At 32.1% G+C, this 21,229-nt stretch overlaps 1 protein-coding gene across 2 annotated transcripts in view; it reads right to left on the bottom strand.

Moving 5' to 3' along the window:
* The window catches only part of LOC125072693 (laccase-4-like), a 116,225-nt gene that overhangs the window by 59,806 nt on the left and 35,190 nt on the right, over positions 1–21,229 (bottom strand). Inside the window, exon 1 of one of the 2 annotated variants that reach the window (XM_047683361.1) lies at positions 15,360–15,537. The exons of the other annotated variant lie outside the window; for it this stretch is intronic. The gene's annotated coding sequence lies outside the window, so the exon portion shown is untranslated. Of the gene's footprint in view, positions 1–15,359; positions 15,538–21,229 lie in introns of those variants that run through there. 2 annotated transcript variants of the gene reach the window in all.

The raw sequence follows: 21,229 nt of genomic DNA, 5'->3' as shown, positions 1-21,229 counted from the left end.
ATCATTACCTATATCTCATAAAATATAAAACAAGAATAAATGTAATACGCCTATTTACTATGGGGGACTAAAATAGACGTGAAAGTCAAGACGACAATCGGATTAGAGGGTTATACAAACATAGAGAAACACGAGAAACAACATTTTCCTCGTCATACGTGTCTGATATAATCGAGAGTTTTATTTATTAATAACAAGTCGTAAATAACCAACCAACGGACAAAAGCGTCTTTGGTTAAGTGTAAGACTTGGAGCTGAAATAAACGATCTGATTACTGTGTTTTATTGATTCGTGTGAATTAATTTAGTTTAAATTGACAATATTAAATCATAAAGACGAGAACTCTCCTCCCTTTAAATGACTTGAGCTGGTACATTTTTCGGCCATTCGAATCGTGGATAAACGACATGCTTGCATTTTTGAGACCATTCCACGCATTATTTGTACAGTAGCCATTTGTAACTTCAGATTTATATTTACGTAATTCCTCAATGTAAATAACTCTTATGACAGATTACATAAATTAATTAAAAAAAAAATAAGTGTTGACTAAGTAGTAACGTGGATTTGCACCACGATCTTTGGGAAGTTCCACATTCTACTTACAAGAGACTATGGCTTTTGTTGCTGCAATGATTACTGTATTTTGTTTTTAAACACATAAAATAACGAAATCCATAAAAACAGATCGTGCATTACGTATACAGCCATTAAGTCAGTTTTGGCCCTTAGCTTAATCACGTAGTGTTAGGAAATATCGACTCAAGGCTAACAACTATACATAATATCGGCGTGCATTACCAAATTTAATCTAATTTGTACATATTTTTTTGCTATCTTTATTCTTACATTCGTCATTTATATATCTATACTAATGAGGATACGTTTCATATATGTATAACTGAAAAAAAACTCCTAAGCTAATATATGTATGTAAAACTTGTACCAGACACAACGCGTCTCGGAGTGTATTTAATACTATTATATAAGTAAACTACACTTCGTAGTTTGCTTTATTTGACGAGACGATGGTATTTTTATAGGCGGAGGGGCAAACCTGATGATAAATGCACTGCCTACAGAATGGACGCACCACTGGGTCAATAAGACCCGTTGGGTCAAAACACAGTGACACGGTAGCTGCTAGCTACCGTTCAGGAAAAGCCCGGGCAAGAAGGTATACCTCGAGGCCCGTACCCGGCTTACCTATTGCCAAGTAGGAAGAACCCCAATCAATGCCCAAAGATATTGACGTCGTAAAAATAATTATTATTCCTTACATCGCCAATGTGCCACAAACCTTAGGAACTAAGATATCATACCACTTGTGCCTGTAGTTACACTGGCTCAGCCACCAAATCGGAAGACAACAATACTAAGTATACTATCACCAAGTAAATATTAATTAATAATGTTCTTTATATGTCAAAATGAATCCCTATTTACCTCGCACCATAATTTGAGAACGACTTTACCGATTTGATTCATACGGGGTTCGAATTGGATATATTCATAGTAATGACAAACGTCTGGCGGGTCAACTAGTAGGTTCAACGGGTAGGTTTAGCGGGTCAACTGTTAAAATAGATTATATCTAAACTAAAACATAAAGTCTGCTGCTGCACTGACTGCACCAACCTGTCGATCGAATGACGAATTTTATATACGAAACCTTTTTGTTCTCTATTACACAATATTAGGGAATAAATTAACGACGTATGCTTGTAACTGGACTAACGATTTCACTAAATGTTGACCAACGTGGAGTTAAATGTTGCATAATGCGAAATCTGTTAAGCATACAATCACATGTGTGCAATCGTGTGTCCTGTACAAGTGATTACAAGTAGCATTTGAGCACATACATAATTAAATACATTTTATTTACTTTTACTATTTATGAGTAATTTACTTGGTGGTTGTGGGATTCGATGGGTTAGCTAGTGTACAAGAGACATAATATCTTAGTTCCAAAGGTTGGTGACGGGTTATTTTTATGAATAATGATTAATATGGCTAACCAATGTATGTATATGGGTGATAGGCGATACCAACAGTCGGCCCATTTGCCAGAGCGCCTACTTACTTCTGCATAAAGAAATACTACTTTATTTATATGTATAAACTAACTTAAGTAACTTAACGGTAAAAATTGTAGAACTAAAATATCAAATTTAAAATTTAAAAATATTTCTGAAATATATGCAATACCTAGTCAGCTACTTTTGGATACAGTGTTCATATTTAAAAAGATTTATCTTATCTAGCTTTGGCTTGATTAGTTTTGTTAAAATATATTTTACTTTTTGCCTTGAAGTAAAAGTGTCAGGTATAATTTTTATATTAAGCATAAGTTATTTAAACTGAGGGTTGGAGTACGGATGGGGTTTCACAGGTTTGCGTCCTGCGTGTCAGCGCACGGCGAACATGGACTCCACCGCGCACTTACCTAATACTCCAAATGTTTAAACCTCTCCGGATTTCGAACGGGCGCGCACGTGTTCAATCGCATTATGCTAAAGAATACTAGGGGGATACTTATTTTAAAATTTGTTTAACAATCCTTTTGAGCAAAAAACTGCCATTGGTCAACAATATCAAATCTAAATCAAGGCATGTGTTATGACGAGTAACTGTTATAAATGAACATGTCCTCCCGAGCGATTTCGGCCGCGGCAATCACAAAGGAGACTTGCTAATTACGCGAAACATCTAAAAGTGCACAATCTCTATTCCCTCACCCTCAAAATACAATGGGACGGCAAATCTGACAACAGAAAAAAGTTAAGGCGCAGGACCAACGGCTTTACTTGCTTTCTGAGTCATATATGTCTGCTCACCTCCAAGTTCCACACTCCGGGCTGCTTTTGAGTTTTATTTGTCAGAGGTTAGAATCAGGACTTCGAGAACTGCGGCCGTATATCCACCAAAGCAACGAGGCATAGAAAGATATCTTTAACAATATCATATTTGCAAAACTTTTATCAAGTATAAAAAAGTTAAAAACCCCAGGCTCTAGTTGGGAAGTATTCCAACTAGTTCTGGAGTTATATAGTCTATGGTAATTACTATTTCATTGGCCTGATATTCTTGACTTACACGATAGCTAATTGTTTATTGTATGAACACCAGTTGAATTTAAACAACTTGAAGTTATGTATAGCATAAATTTTATTACCGGAGTTAAGCTTACTTCGAAACTTCGAACTGAGTGAACTGTTTATGATGAAATATGATTTTGTAATATATACGCCTTCAAGGAAGGTAACTGGCACTTAACAATACAGAATAAACAAGTAAAAATAACATTACCACAGATAAAATATTAATCCTGAACTATCGATTGTTATACTGCCTAGAAATAAAAACATGCAAACATCATCACATAAAATTACAAAACTTAATAAAAAAAAAAAATACGCTATGACATAAACTATAACATCTGTGAATATTTGGCTGTATCATTTAAAATCTAAATTATTTTCTAAAGATCGTAATGTAAGAAATAACCATAATGGTTAGAACATTATGTGATGTCTTCTTGACCAATATCGGTCACAGCGGCAAATCTAAAGAGAGACTAGCCTGAAAATATTTTAGTGCACATGTGCGTGCGCAAACAGAGGTGATTTTTATTCCTCATCTCATAGTCTGATAGGAATAGGCAAATCCGATACAGCTACAATGAGTTCAAGCGGAGGACCAACGGCGTTTTTCGAGGCACGGTAGTGTACTTCCAATTTGCAGTCTCCGACCTGTCATTGAGAATTTTTGGACAGAAAAACTCAATAACCCTTTATCGACCCGACCTTTGGTTTGAACTCAGAACCTCAAAATCCGTGGGCTTATATCTAGTCACTAGATCAAGGAGGCATTTTGTTATGTATTTATATATTAACTAAAAGCAAACCCAGGCAGCTTCGCTTAGTTCTCGAATGCCTATGGACTTATTTATAGTGTCATCTCAAGGTCGAAAGTAAAGATTGAAATATTGTCACATGCGTCAACCACCACTATTTAATAGACGACTGAGCAACGCATCGTATCCACCAATAGAGATTAAAGAGACTCTCAACGATATGTTACCGAATTTTTTTACAGTCACATTGCTCTTCGTCAACCAGGTAACCTGATGAAATTGGTTGTGTTGAGCAAAGTGGAGCTAAAAGACGCCGTGGCCGAACACCTTACCGCTCGTGTGACCAGGTAAAGACTCTCACTGGCCTTGCAATAACAACTGCTCTAAGGGAATATCACAACCAATACAACACAGAATTTTCAAAGACACCTTCGGTTCTAAAGAGGACGACAATGAAAAAGATTTGTATCAAATTTTCAGTATCAAATCTGATAGTGCTTTCAACCATGATCATTTTTTATGCATGCATGCAACACTAGCATGGCTTTTGATGCCCTTTCATATTAACCAGTAAATGTCCTGATGTGAATGTGCTGAACAAGAACATTATTTCTCATTACGGAAATTGCTTGGATCCTATAACACCAAGTTGAGTACGGATAACTGTTTGTAAATATTACCAAATAAAAGCTATTATTTACTAAAAAACTTTGTAAATGTTTATTTAACCTTGCCGATTTTATTGTCTTTGATGTATGATATTATATTGTAAGCAAACTTAAATAAATATTATGAATTTTAATAAAGTATACAGAGATGTTAATTTAACGTCTAACGACGTCACGCGAAAGCGTGTAAAACAAATTTAAACCAAATAACACTATTTAAGCATATTACTATGATCATTGCAGACTATACATTTGTCTAATTTGTCTGTTTGTACGTTCAAGGTTTATATTTTCGACGACATTAAAAGCTCTTCGTAATACATGTCCGCTTTGTTCCAAACGAGACCTAAAATTTGTGTTCCAAATTTAAAAGATAAATTTTTAAATGAAATAATTTGGACCTCCAACTTGGACAATCCATGATTGTCGAGGCCGCCCCACAGTCAGTGTATTTCCAGATAAGAGTGTGTGTTAAAAAATAATTAGAACAATACCTCTTTTTACACTTAGTTAAAAATTCTATTTTAACGTCAAAGTTCAAGGATAAAGCAGCGAGCAAGGGTTGCATAATCTGCTTCACACGAAACACGTGATTAGAAAGGTAACCAGTAGAATTTATACTACACCTAGTTATTAGCTACGCCGATGCTCCTATGCCCTTTCTAGTGTTATAATTATACTATTAAGATCTCGGGCATTGTAGTGTACCAGCATGAAGGGTGAGTGAGCTAGTGTAACTACAGGCCCATGTGACATAATCTTAGTTCTCAAGGTAGCTGGAGCATTAACACTTCAAACAGCTTAACTGATTTAGACGAAATTTGTTATGGAGATAGTTCGAGCCGCGGGGCTGTTTTTTTTTAATTCACTCATCGAGGTGATAGTTTTTATATTATTGGCAAAGTTATATAAATTTCACGTATGTATAGCAGGTTCAGCTACTAAATGATAATGACAAAATTGTTATCAAACATCCCATTAGCATTTAGCATTAGCAGCCCATAAATGTCCCACTGCTGGGATAAAGGCCTCCTCTTTGAGGAGAAGGTTTGGAGCATATTCCACCACGCTGCTCCAATGCGGATTGGCGGAATACACATGTGGCAGAATTTCGTTGAAATTAGACACATGCAGGTTTCCTCACGATGTTTTCCTTTACCGCCGAGCACGAGATGAATTATAAACACAAATTAAGCACATGAAAATTCAGTGGTGCCTACCTGGGTTTGAACCCGAAATCATCGGTTAAGATGCACGCGTTCTAACCACTGGGCCATCTCGGCTCTTAATAATCAAAATAATAATGAAAAATATTTTTAAATAACCTTACATAATGTTTTATGTATAGAATAGAAAGAGAAAGAGTCAGAGTGAAAGAGAAAGAGAGAGGGGACATATCGCTTTTTCCTTAAATGACGATTTCTGCTTGTTTATTCTGTAAGCCGCGTTTATGAACTTCGTTCCAACAGCAAGTGTAATCTTAAAAGAAGAGATCTATAATGCTAAGTATATTGACATGACAGGTACATAAATACATACATAAAGATTGATTATCATTGTAAAGGTTAAATAAACAAAAGACTGTGAAATCGAACACTACCCAAGGTTAATTATTAAGACGTCGATTCAAATGTTTCTATAAAAAGAAGGAAATATTCAAAACAAGTTTTCAATTTGGTTATAATATAATTTATATATATATGAATACAGTTAAATTGTTTTTTGTTAATGGTTATTGAATAGAATAATAGTTCAAAGTAACATATACTATGACTAAAGATTTAAGTTTGTTTCTTCAACTTCTGAACACACAAGCAAATGTTAAAACTTACGTACTTATCTACCTAATAGTACATCGTAACTACGGACATGAGCCTTTGACAGCATTTGAATTTTACGCCCGAATAAAATTAATTAGAGTTTAGCATAAATTGTATTTGATAAGTAACAAGATACACGTACACATATCTTAAAGCAAGCCGGTAAATACTCCCGCAAACCCACCAGTGTTGCACATGTCCATGCTCTGTGATAGTCACTTTCCATCGGGTGTGCTTCCTGATCGTTTCCCATTACACAATAATACTAATTATATATATTATATAGCACTACTTGTAATCTGTAGCGCCTGTTATGATCGAAGTCAGTTTTGTGTAAGTTTCTGTATGTCTGCAAAGACCCCCCCCCCCTGTCAAGTCCATGACGCTATAGACATAATGCTTATATATAGGATGGTGAGTGTAAAACACCTCCAAAACAAATGATTGTTTCACTTGTGGCGGAAGGCATCGTTCATTAATAAGTTTTTCGATTTTAAGCATTGAAATGTTGTTATGTAATATTCTATATATTTATTTAAGTCTCCAATGTAAGTCATTAACGACGCATATGTACAATTACTATCTTTTATATAATATATACGCTTGTCACATATAGTACACAGTGTCACAATATTCTTAATTTATATAAGGTGAAACCGCGAATCGAATATTAGAACAATAATTAAATTATTACAACGTTGGAATTCATTGCACGATATAATGAAAACAAAAAAAAAAGTCATGTTCATTAGAAGCATACCATGATACAAATTTCATTATTACATATAAAATAATAAAAATAATTATCATTATAATTTACTAATCATTAATTAATGATATTATCTAATGCCTTTATATATTTTATTATTTTATCTAAAGGATCATTATTAGTTATGAGATCAATACGGACGATATGCATTAGTGTGCGTGAACGACGTACACAAACGTACCAGGCGTTGAATTAACCGAAACTTGATGTAGTAAAGTTTAAGTAAGGCCTATTAAACTATACCAATACAAGAACATGGAATTGAGGCTTGTCGCGTCAATAGTCTTAATTTACCATTAGTGAAACTGCGAAGTACTGCTACTTTGACATATAATGCTTTACGCTAAAACATTGTCCGTAACGCACTGTATCTCCTGGTATATAAGTAATATGTATATTAGTTTACAAATTATTTCAGTTAGGCATATCTATACATATAATAAAATTGGAGTGTCTGTTCGTAATATTAAAATAACCGTTTTTTACTTAATGTATGTATATACGTTACATATACCAAAATCACTTTGTCTGTTTGTCTGTTTGTTCCAGCTAATCTATGGAACGGCTGGACCGATTTTGACACGACTTTCACTGGCATATATCTGATATAATAAGGAGTAACTTAGGCCACAACAATACCTTTTTTGTTAAATCAAACGCGCACAACGTCTCGGGCACGACTAGTTACAAATAAAACGTCTCCTTATTATTTGATATACGAATATACTTACTATAAAACCTACATATATAAAAATAATATATTTCTATATGTAATGTATACATATTGCTAACGGGGAAATAATTGAAAATGCATATACGGTTAATTGGCTCACGTGTGAATTAAGGAAATTGTAATTAACTACACTGCACTACATTGTTCTGTAAGAATTCGCTCCGTAGGTATAACATTTATGAAATGTCGAAAGTCGAATTACGGTGCTATGCAATTTCGATACTTATATACTTTGAATGTTTTAATCATTATTGTCGATATCGCTTGACACAGTTATTAATAATAATCATAAGACTCGGCTTTTTAAATGTCTCAAAGATGTTACTCGTAAAATATGTAATATAGTTGTAACTAAGACGAATTAAACAAATTTTTATTTATATAAAAAATACTCAAAAGTCGATTCTCTTTGGAATAATTTACTAACTTTTTAGAAAATATAATTATGTTTAATACGTTTAATTATATAATTAAATTACATAATACTAACATACTATTATATAAATACATAAATTATAAATTTAATTAGAATGTAACAATGACTTAAACCGCAATAATACTCCGCATATACAACCATAAATTAAAAATCATTCACATCACATTTGGACAGCATAATATACAATTTAAAATGTATGTATAAATATGTTTATAAGAATCTGTATAAAAAATAACAATACAAGAAAAAAATATTTTAATTCTTTTATTCAGACTTTTTTAACAGACTTGTAAAACGTCAACAGAGTATCGTTGTGTAAGTCGATACGATCGCTGCCTCTATTTAGTTCGTAGTAACTAATAGTCTCCCCCAGTCGAAATTGATCCATAGATAAAATCATTTTTGAAATATTGAAGATTATATCTTTCGAAAACAATTTTTTTCCAACTTTTTGAATATTTATTTCATGCGGAATATTCATTTTTCGATATTTTTTTCTTCTCTTTTTTTAAAATATTTTCATATTTGGTAACACTAAAACAAGTCGGACGGCAAAAAAATCATGTCTGTTGTATGGGAGCTCCAGAATAAATATTTATTTTAAATACATCATGTTTCATTGGTTCATGAGCTTCATGAATACCTGGTGAGAGACGGACAGATGGACGGACGGGCGGATTACGGAGTCTTAGTAATAGGGTTCCGTTTTCCGTGTCCCGGGTACCCTTTGGGTATGAAACCCTATTAGGGCAATTGGTTGACAAACAGAGGAAAAAGAGGTAAAAACAAAACTGAACAGATGTATTTTAACCTATTATCTATACATATAATAAAAATGGAGTGTTGTTAGTAATATTAAAATAACCGCTTTGTACTAAATGTGTTTGTATGTATACACAGTACATATACCAAAATAACATGTTTTCCAATTATTGTCTGTCTGTCTGTGTGTTTGTTGCGGCTAATCTCTGAAACGGTCGGACCAATTTTGACGGGACTTTCACTGACTTAACTTAACTACTACTTTTATCTAACTTAGCTACTTTTATCTTAGAATCACAATCAGTCACGCAGCAAGTCCAAATATTGTCCAGTACTGCGCACAGCACTCACGCATGCCACTACTCCAACGTCACGTCGGGTACTAGGCAGTTTTTGTGGTATTAAATCGTTGGTTCCTACCAACGATTTAATATAATTGAAATTGTTTTACCGGTTTTTTAATCTATAATAATAATTTTCCACGACCTTTCCGGCTATTCAATACATTGAATAACATAGCTAATCAAGTTTTGGTTTTTATTTAGCAATCATAACAAGATAATAGATAAAAATCTTCCATCATAAGCGTGACGTCATAGTCTATGGTCAAGCCGTGCCCTTGAAATGCCCAAAATATTAAGAAATGTTGCCCGAAGCGTATAGCGTATGTAACGCGAGCTTTAAATAATTTACACATATCCTTTCTTTGGAAATATAAATATCTCTTCAGCCCTATATATGTTAGTTGGTGTTTTAAAATCGCCTTAAAGTTACGAAATAATCTTAACGATAACTTATTTAGTTTTAAGTAACGTTATATAAACTGTTTTACGGATAAATTGTGATATATAAATGGTATACTTTTTCTAATTCCAATATATTTTGAATACTTTTTTTACGCTAAATGTGGCAAAGGATCAGTAGGTTCACCTGATGGAAAGTGACTACCACCACCCATGGACATCTACAACTGCAGGTAGCTGCGTGCCTTTAAGAAATGAGTACTACCTTTTCTTGAAAGTTCCCAAGTCGCATCGGTTCGGAAAACCGCCGGCGAAAACTGGTTCGATTGAATGGTTGTGCGAGGCAGAAAATGCCTTACAAATCGCGTTGTTGTTGGATTCAATCAAATAAATTCGAAATTATTAAAGAATATTATGAATGAAGAAAACAATTTGCGCAATAATATGAGTAATATTTAATAAATAAATATAATATTGCGACTTCAATTTATAAGTCTTGTAACAATAATATCGTCGCTAGTCTTTAATATATTTTAGGAAAATATATTATAGGCTTATTTTGAATTATCACAAAATATAATAATATGCATTATTCAGTCAGCCAAAAGTTCACAATCGGTGTCCACAAGCCGCCCACATCCAATGAGTCACAGGGGAAAACCCTCAGTTCAAGTAGACAATAATAAAATTCATCACGTACCGATAAAAACATTACATGTATTTGATAATTTAATTAAACCGGGTTTGTATCTCTATGCGGATACGAAATCAGCGAAAAAAACACATACAAAAAAATAGTTTCATACGCACATGAAGAAATTACGAGTATTATATTTCGATGTACTTATTACTATTTTTTCCCTTAAATTAATGATTGTAATGTTTGTGAAATAACTTGCTCATAATTGTAAGCGTTAAACCAATTCACGCAACCACGGATCAATCGTTTAAACAAATAAACAAATTTGAAATTGAATTCAAGTGATATAATTGGTCGAGCTCATGAATAAGCAATGGATTCGTGAAAAATTGCGTTTTCATTTATTTTTTTAGTATATGGTGGTGAGTAAATGGGTAACCTGATGGTAATGGTTCATATGTCTAGAAGTTTTGGGGACCCCACTCGTAGAATAAGAAATACTGACATTCTTTACGTAGCTAATACGCCACCAACCTTGGGAACTAAGATATTATGGCCTATGTTCTCATATTTTATCTCTTGTGCTTTTAGTTACACTAGCTCACTAACCCGACCGGAACACAACAAAAATACTCTTTGGCGGTAGAATATGAAATGAGTATGTGGTAGCTACCCAGATAAACTTACATATCTTCGTGTAAAGCAAAGTCCTACAACTTACAGCTCAGTGTATACTTTAAATAAAATAATTTCAACGACTTAAAGACGAACAAATAATAATACGATTGCCAGACAGACTTTTTGTTATACAGCGTAATACTATTCTTAATAGATATTTTTCATAACATTATTCTTTAACCTTTAACGTTGAGCTAATTGGTTTTAATACAGTAATTACCACTTGACCTCCACAAACCATTACAGACGAACTCTACGACGCTTTATAATTAAGCTTACAATATCATTAAATAGATTTTATTGTTCGTATTACTTTTTATTCATGCCTTTAAAATCGTTACGGATGAACATACTTGTATGACCAAGCGACACGAAAGCATTAGGACATTCCCATTGACGTCACAATAAGAAATTCTGTGAGGACATAAACACGATCGATTTTTATAAAATATTAGTTTGTTTTTTATTTACTTCGGTCAAGGAATATTAGTGTAAGATTTATGAAAATCTTGTCTGCAATGAATCTCACTATAGTATAAATGCAAATTTTGAAATCAACGGAAGTTTGTTACTCAATGGAGGCTGAAGCGATCTAGATAAAACTTGGCACAGAGATAAATTATAGTCTGGAATAACATAAAAATTTAAGGACTTCCATACAAAGTATGATACTTAACTTTACAAGTTCTTAGGTGATGAATTTTCCAAAAATCTTTAGTAACTTTCCTTAATTACCAATATCCACATTTTTAAAATTTTTAACAAATTCGAATTTCCATACAAAATTTTATTTCCAATTAAACACCCTTCGAATTTTAAAAAAATCTCTCATCGTTACATTCTAAGTACCAGTAATAATTTCAGTGCAATTTTTTAACCTGTTAGATCCAACGGCTTAGGCTGTACGTTTTATGTCAATGAGTTTTTTTTTTTTTTAATACGTTTAAATCTCAATACATGTTCTAACTTGAGGTCTTCTATTTCTGGGCCATTAATTATATAAATAATATTCATTATGGTTTGGATACTTACATAAATTATATAAATACATGTTTTAGATGTTTACAGATTTATACCACAGCCTTATTTTAAATGACTGATTAATGGATATTTTATGGCTTTCGGTCTTATTTATACAAAAGTAAGATTTTCGAATTTTAACACGCTTTTAAATTAGTATGTAAGCATATCTAAGAAGTATAAATTACTTTGATCGATGTATTGATTTTTATTTTAATAAATACATGTAATTCGGAAGCAATATAATAATAATTAATTTAATTTAATAAAACCAGTTCGCGATTTTTGAATCATTTGGTTTGATTCGAAGATTCCCATTCATTAAAAAGAAACAATGTAGGTATATAAATAATACATTACTTCATGATAGTAATTAAAAAATTACAATGTATTGTGTATTATAGGAGGCACTTAAGTTTTAAATCGACTTAAAGATATATTTTTTTATGTCATTGGTTGGCGGACGAGCATATGGGCCACCTGATGGTAAGTGGCCACCACCGCCCATAGACAAAGGCGCTGTAAGAAATATTAACCATTCCTTACATCACCTATGCACCATCAACCTCGGGAACTAAGATGTTATATCCCTTGTGCCTGTGATTACACTGGCTCACTCACCCTTCTAACCGGAACACAACAACACAATGTACTGTTATTTGGCGGTAGAATATCTCATAATAGTATTATAAATATTAATAATAATTTACTTAAATATAAAATTTTTATATATGTTAACTGAAATACACGAAAACGACTAGATCAATTTGGATGATTTGCTACAAACTGAAGTCGAGGCATTAAACAATTTTATGCAGTTTTGTGTAGATTGACGTCCCTAATAAGCAGGCTCACCCCTCGCCTCTGTCATCGTTTAATATCATAATTTAATAAGTAAGCACTTAATTAAAATTATCTGTGGCTATAAATTGGCACCAAAATGTACTCTCATTAAATCGATATAAAAACACTTAAATAAATCAAAAGCTAAACATTTTACTATAATTTGAATTTGCATAAATTTCTGTGACTCATTATTAAATGATATATTCCCACGACCACAGACTGCACAACCTTGGATTTAGAACGTATTCACGTCAATCCATCTCCTATATAATGATAAGTTTTTTTTTTTTTTTAATTAATATATATATTAACTGAGGTAGCCCAGTGGAAAGAATACGATTGAGGATATTGCGCAAATCTATACCTTTGTGTTTTTCATTTGTGTGTTTCATATAGCTTAATTTGTTTTTATAATTATCGAAAAGAAACCTGCATTTATCGGATGGAATATTGCAAAAAGCATTTTAATTGATATTTATTAATCAGACATGCATATAGAATTCGCTCAAATACACAAGTGTGACCGTAGCTTTGTCGTGGTTCAATCGCTGAGCACGCATTACAAAGCATAAGTAGGTACTCATAACATTCAATATGAATTCGAATAAACCATAAATACTTGAAAGTAATTTATATTAAAGATATTTGAAAATAAATCATGATAATAAATGTAATAATTAAATTTATGCAATTAAAAACTGTGAACTTGGACTTGGACAAAATTTCGATAATTTTTTAATTGTTTTATTATATCCAAATACAAAACAAGTTTAAATTTTCATTTCATTTTTTTTTTTATTTATAATCTTTCAAATTTGGATAATATTAAAATGATGAATTTAAATTTGCAAGAACATAATTATAAAAAAAAAAACTTAAAAAAAAATATTTTTTACTGTTAATTTTGAAGTCGATGTTACCCAGAGCAATGTCATGTAAATCTATTTAAATATGAGCCGCGACTGCAGACGTAATTAATTAAGTATTGAAAACATTTAAATAACAATAGTTTTTTATCTATTACCTGCCAGTCCGTCTTCGAACAGGTGAAATAAGAATTTGATGCTGTTTTTTTTTTTATATTGGAACACCGAAGTGCTCACACAAACACATAAAATAAAATCATGATATCCTGTATAGGAAATCAGTTTTACCCATGTACAGTTAAAATAAAAACTTTCCTCAATTAAATAAATATTAAATCAAAATCAAAATATTCTTTATTTCAAGTAAGGCTCATGAAAGAACTTTTGACGTATTATAGTGTTGAAAAATATATACATTTAGTATAACTGCCACCTTTTTTAAGGTAGATTTTACCAAGAAATACTCAGTTGTTACTCTTTACCACGATTTAAATTACGTTTTATTATAGTTTTTAATTTAAGTGTACATGAAGACAAGTTGAAGAAGAATCTTTGTTAAAGATTTCATTTTTTAAGTTTCTTGTTAAAACGTTATAAAATCTCATCTATCTTCCCGATGACATGATTTACTTTCACGGTTTTGTGAAATATATTTTATGTATCAAATTAAAAATAAATAAAAGGATCAATAGCTTAAATCGAACTTAGACCCGATCTTTAAGTCCTTAGTCTATTATCGTACCAACTCCTAGCGTTTAGTTAGATGGGAAAAAGGAAGATAAGTAATTTCTTTAAAAAAAAAATCAAACAAATTAAAAAATCAAAAAATATATTTTATCAAACAATCAACATTTACTTTATACGAGTAATAAGCTTTAACAAGTGATTTTGAATCGTAATTTTACAGAATCGAATACAAAATGTAAAGCTAATATTTAAAAAATATATCGGTTGATATTTCTAACAGAAAAAAATGTCTACAATTATTTTTATTAAACCTAAAATTTCGTTTCAATTACAACCCCCACAAAGGGTTTTTTGCTTTTTACAAATACATAAAATATAAATTATTTTTACTATAAAAAATAAAGCATGAAAAGAATCTCAATAACATGTTTACAAAATAAACATTATTTTGCACCTTAAGGGTATATTAATATTATTGTTAATATAGATTAGTTGAACAATATAAACAAAATAAAGATTCGAGCAAATACTATGAACGCAATTATATTATATATGCGCCAAGCGGTCTGTTATTATGTATGTGCGTCTTGTTCTACGTAACATATTTATAACATATGAATAGCAATCAAAATGTAAATTAATCACATTCGTAAAAAGTGAGAGTAGATTTTGTTTATACCGGTTTTGTAGGTGATAGAATTCAAAGCAATCCATCATTCACTCCGTAATAATAATAAAATTATTTATTATTAATACATGCTTGAAAATTGATAACATGAAAAACCGCTAAAATCGTAAAATATTTTAAAATAAAATAAATAAAATACTCACATGTCAATTGCAAAAAAAAAACTAAATATCCTTTGAATAATCCAATTTTTTCATTTCAATAAACACAACCACAAACAATAGTAATAATTAAAAAATCACGAATCAACATTTAAAAAATATATTAATTTAAATTTCGAACGCCGGCGTTCGAAACACGTTCGCCCGCGAACGGTGTATATGGTTGGTGGACGGTAAATGACCATAGCACTATATATCACCTGTTGAACGCATCTTAGCGTACAGTGTTCAAACAAAAAACTCTTTCGAACCTTGCACGGAAAAATAAACTCAATACAATTTTATTAAAGTTTCTTTTTCCGTGAACAAATTGTATCGGTTGGTAATTCTAAGTCACAGTCATAGATAATACAGTAACATTAAGGTCATGTCAAACTAGCATTTTGACACACAGTCCTAATACGTTAATAGGATAATTTTGCTAAAATAATGTTGATAAGGAGTGCTAGTAGTGTCAAGTACTACTCGATACTATCATACATTTTTTTAGGTAATACATAATTAACCTGTTAAAATTTTTCTTGGAAAATTTGTTTTTTTTTTTATAGAATAATTTATTTCTTTACGAATAAACTTTATTTTACAAAAAATATTTTTAATAGATAATAAATAAAATATATATATCTGTACTAATATTATAAATGTGAAAGTAAATCTATCTGTTATGCAGTCACAACGAAACCATTTAACCGAATTTGGTAAAATTTGGGATCAAGCAAGTTTGGACCTCAAGGAAGGACGTATCTAAGCTACTTTTATACCTAAAATCAGTCACCCTCTGGCCAACACGCGGACGAAGTAGCGGGCGAAACTAATATTATATAATTTTAATTTAAATAATTAATTCGCTAACCTAATTATAGTTTTATTATTATTATTTTTTTTAAACTTTATTATGTTGATGTAACATTGGTTTGTTAGCTGGAGTACATAGAGCGCCAAAAGACTCAATATTACAGATACTCAAAAATTATTATCCGTAGATAAACATATGTATTTATTTATTCACATTATATATTCACATTTGAAGATTATTAACCTCACTTCATATTCTAAAGTTGAATGGAAGAGTTTCCTTTTGGGATTTTTTTACCTTTGTACATACCTTTGTACTATTAACTAAAAATAGCATTAAGACCCTCTTTTGCGCGTTCGTTTTTCATCTCTTATATGTAAATACAATAAAGAGATTAAATTAGCTTATGTGTTATACATAATAAATACGTTATAAAGCAGGTAGAGAAATTGGCAAATCTTAAGCATTATTTACATCGTCAATGCCCCACCAACCGGAACAAAGTTGCTTTTATTATAAATTATTGCTTTTTGGCGGTAGTATAATATCTAACGAGTGGGTATTATCTACCCAGACGGTCTTACGCTAAGCAAAGTGTGATTATATTTTTTGAGTGTGTGAGTATAATTACATACATTATATATATATGTAAAGTCTTCTGAATCACTGTCACGTTATTAAGTCAAAGAGGAGAGGCTGTGTCACACTCTCCTCTTAAGGATCCCGCTGACCCGCTGATTGGTGGATTGGTGACAATATCATTCAACACTTGCAAAGAGCACGAGATTAAACCTAGCCGCAGTAACACATGAAGTTCAAACTCATTTGTATAAAATATCAATTCAAATAATTCGTAAAAAATACATTAATAAGAAAACCATTTTATTCAATACAAGATTATATAGATGATAAAAAAGGGGAGCTAATACGTGTTGACTTCCAGGCAGGATATATTATATACATTTGTAATTGTATTTATCATTGGTAACTGCTTGAATATCTTGCCGGTTCTTCTCGGTAGAATCTACATTCCGAACCGGTGGTAGCTTGACTTAATATACTTCGTAAAATGACGATTCAAAATTGCTTGTAAAAGCCTACGTGAATATTTTTGAGTGGTATTGGTCTGGATTTGAATCAGCTACTAGGCCAGTTGCTATCCACTAAGTTGGGAGTGTTTAATTGTGTTTTGTTTGTTACTCGTGGTGAAGTGCTAGAAATCCCGTATAGCAACTATCTTTATTGCAAATACAAAATAAGGAAAGATCAAAGGGCGGTCATATCGTTGTAATAGTGATAATACGATCTCTTCGCTCTTAATATGTATACTAGCTACTCGTCCCGGCTTCACATGGCCAGAATATCGTTATAGGTACATAAAACTCTGTTGTCTAATATGCACGCCAATAAAGTCGGCATGATTTTTTCGACATCTTCAAGAATAATCGTCGTTTGTAAACAAAACACTTAATTAATTATGTAGCTGAATCTTGAATTACTCAGTCCATTGTTGAACACAATATGAAAAACCGTTCAGCAGTTTTTAATTTTATCGCCTTAAGACATACAATTAATATATACTAATTCGTATAACATTAAGTTAAGGAAAACAAAACTAAATTCCAGCGTCAAATTTCATTATAGTTTATTTATGCAAAGTCGCAATCAACAATTAGTGTTAAGAATAAATAAGATGGCGGCAAATGTTGTTCTAAGTTTACCCGTAATATTATTGTTTTTTATTGCAGCCAGCACTTAAAACATACCATAAACACTTTTATGTTTTTTCAAACAAATAAATAGCGATAATTCAAATGTCGAACTAGAATATTATTCATGCTCACGTATATGACACGTCATAAATAAGTATTTTCTAGATTTGGAGGGAATGATCATTGTTATATCTTTATCACAGTCCGTAAACGCAGGCTACTAAAACAAATCAAATAATAATGTAAATTAAATAGCCGGATTAAACGTTCTAGAAGTGTCTGGTGACATTAGAACTTTTATTTTTGCTTGACATCCAATTTAACGCATTTATTAAAAGATTGTCTTTTAAGTTTATTTTTAGAATTAATTATAAATTTAGAGCAAACCTTAGTATTTAATATGGTAACACGTACATGCACCGTGATGTTAGATCCTGGAAATCGGTGACTTGAAAAAAAAAAAACAGAGTTATATAAAGATTATTTATTGGAAAATATTTAAATTTATTTCAAAAACTTGTCTTAATAAACAAACTAATATCTGATTTGAGTACAATATCACATCTGATATCAGATTAGTAAGACTATTTTTCCGAACTAATCAATATTTAATAATATTATTCCAAATATTTTTTTTGTCCATATCCATTAAAAGTATAACACCTTATTGCCTCCATTGGTGATAGGAGGGCTGGTTCGTTTTATGCTCAGAGGATTGGAATTGCGATTCAACGAGGAAATGCTGCTAGCTTTCTTGTCAGCACTCCACGCGGTCATAATTTAATAATAATTTTTATTTCATACTCATATATATTCAAGGACTTCATGTTTTTACATTCTTCTTATATAAATAACTATCACATTACATATTTATGTATAAATATACAATAACAAGCTGCTACAACTGCTGTACCGACTTCGCTCGGCTGTATTACAGCTTTTGTCATACACGATTTAAGCGAAACTTTAACTCTTACGCAGCGCACACAACGGAAACTTCCAGAAGGAATAATCACTGAATATTTTTCATTGATACTCCGCTCCTATTGATCGTATCGTGATGATATACAGCCTGTAACCTTCCTCGAAAAATGGCCTATCTAATATTGAACCTGGACTTAAATTGAACCAGTAGTTCCTGAGATTAGCGCGTCTAACGAAATAAACAAACTCTTAAGCTTTATCATACCCGTTCAGACTACTATAGATAAGATTATATCAATAATAATCATATTATTTCTTTAGAATAAAACAAGCGTACTCCACTATAAACCCTTTATTTATTCGTGCCTACCAGCTTGTGATGGTTTTATGCCACTACATATAAATTTGTTAACATCGGTATAACTATATAAAAGTTACATACAAAGTTTAAATTATGATAAATCTGGTCATATCGGTACTTGGTGGTAGGGCTTTGTGCAAGCCCGTCTGGCTAGGTACCACCCACTCATCAGATATTCTACCGCCAAACAACAGGACCCAGTATTGTTGTGTTTCGGTTTGAAGGTTGAGTGAGCCAGTATAACTACAGGCACATGGGACATAATATCTTAGTTCCCAAGGTGGGGGGGGGCATTGGCGATATAAGGAATAATTAATATTTCTTACAGCGTTACTGTCTATGGGCGGTGATGACCATTAACCAACAGTAGCCCATGCACAACAAAAAACAAAGTTTAGCTCCCTAGGTTGGTGGCACTTTGACAATGTAATCCATTGATTAACCACTGTTAATATTTCATACAGCACCAATGTCTATGGGCAGTGTTGACTACTTACTATCAGGAAATATTTTTGCCCATCACCTACCTTTATTAAAAATATATTATATATGCTTATATCACTGAAGTATTTATTCCTGCATGATACACTAAGCGACGGTAATACAAATAATTATTGGTGATAGAATAACTGCAGTGTGGGAGGAACTGAGACGTGTCTGGCTTACTCACTCTACTGAATGGGATCCTTAAGCCTTGTTAGTGCTTAACTTTAGTATACATTTAGCATTTAGTCGGGTAATAAATAGATCCAATGAAATTGATAGGGATTTTCTTAAAAGTATTTTTGCAACGAATGAAATGTTTTTAATTTAGTCGTAAATTTATAAATTAACGAACAATATTTTTTTAAAGGATGAGCAGTTGATTTATGCCATCTTCTTCTTTCGAATGTCAAATCTATTGTGTAAGAAAGAGAGAAATCTGTGTTTAACTATACACTTGCTTAAGATCCTTTAAATACGAGATAATAAAAATCATTACAATTGTCTATCGTTACACCTAAACAACATACAACTTACTCTCAATATAGACTGCAATATCATTTTCGAATATTTCAGCGCAAGTGATGGTTTTGACGAATTAGACGCACAACGCAAGTGTAGTTGATAGATAGCACTACGCGTAACGAAACCTTGTAGCGAACGTCAAAATTGTAGTATAATTTTGAATTTCAAAAGACGAAGGAAAACCGTAGACACGTCAAGAATTACATTGATTTGTTAATAATAATTATTATTGTTCAATTTTTTTTGGTAATAATTTAGTTTTTCAGTGAGTGAACAATTTAAGAGATTAAATTTTGATCTAAACGGATTTTATGTTCACGTGAAACGGAACGGATTGTTAGTAATATGAAGTTCCGGTCATCAGGCCAGTATTTGATGTTGGCACATTGGCGATGTAAAGAATGGTAAAGTTTTCTTACAGCACTAATGTCTTAAGGTGACCACGTAACATCAGGTGACCCATTTACCCGTCCGCATACCTTTATCATAAAACAAAAACACGAGCCACGTTTTTGAGACTGACCTCTCCTCATAGACATTTTTACATACATTAGCAGCCTGTAAATTTCCCACTGCTGGGCTGCCTCCTCTCCCCTTTGAGGAGAAGGTTTGGAGCATATTGCACCACGCTGCTCCAATGCGGGATGATGGAATACACATGTGGCAGAATTTCGTTGAAATTAGAGGTTTGCAGGTTTCCTCACGATGTTTTCTTTCACCGCCGAGCACGAGATGAATTATCAACACAAATTATGCACATGAAAATTCAGTGGTGCCTGCCTGGGTTTAAACCCGAAATCATCAGTTAAGAGGCATGCATTCTAACCACTTAAACTACTCCATATATAGCAAATGCATCACCAACCATGGGATATCTGTTATATCCTTTATGATTGTAGACACTGGCTCAATCAAACTTGGTAGACAAAAGATATAGAATTTTGGCGGTAGTATTACAGACGGGTGGCCTTTACACAAGAGACGAGATTACACAACACACTACTACCATAGTAGAGTTTTGTCGTCGACTGTATTAGCACAAGTATGTTTA

The sequence above is a fragment of the Vanessa atalanta genome, chromosome 22 (genome assembly GCF_905147765.1).
Source record: "Vanessa atalanta chromosome 22, ilVanAtal1.2, whole genome shotgun sequence".
Classification (NCBI taxonomy): Eukaryota; Metazoa; Arthropoda; class Insecta; order Lepidoptera; family Nymphalidae; genus Vanessa; species Vanessa atalanta.
This window is presented reverse-complemented; position numbering and strand designations above follow the sequence as displayed.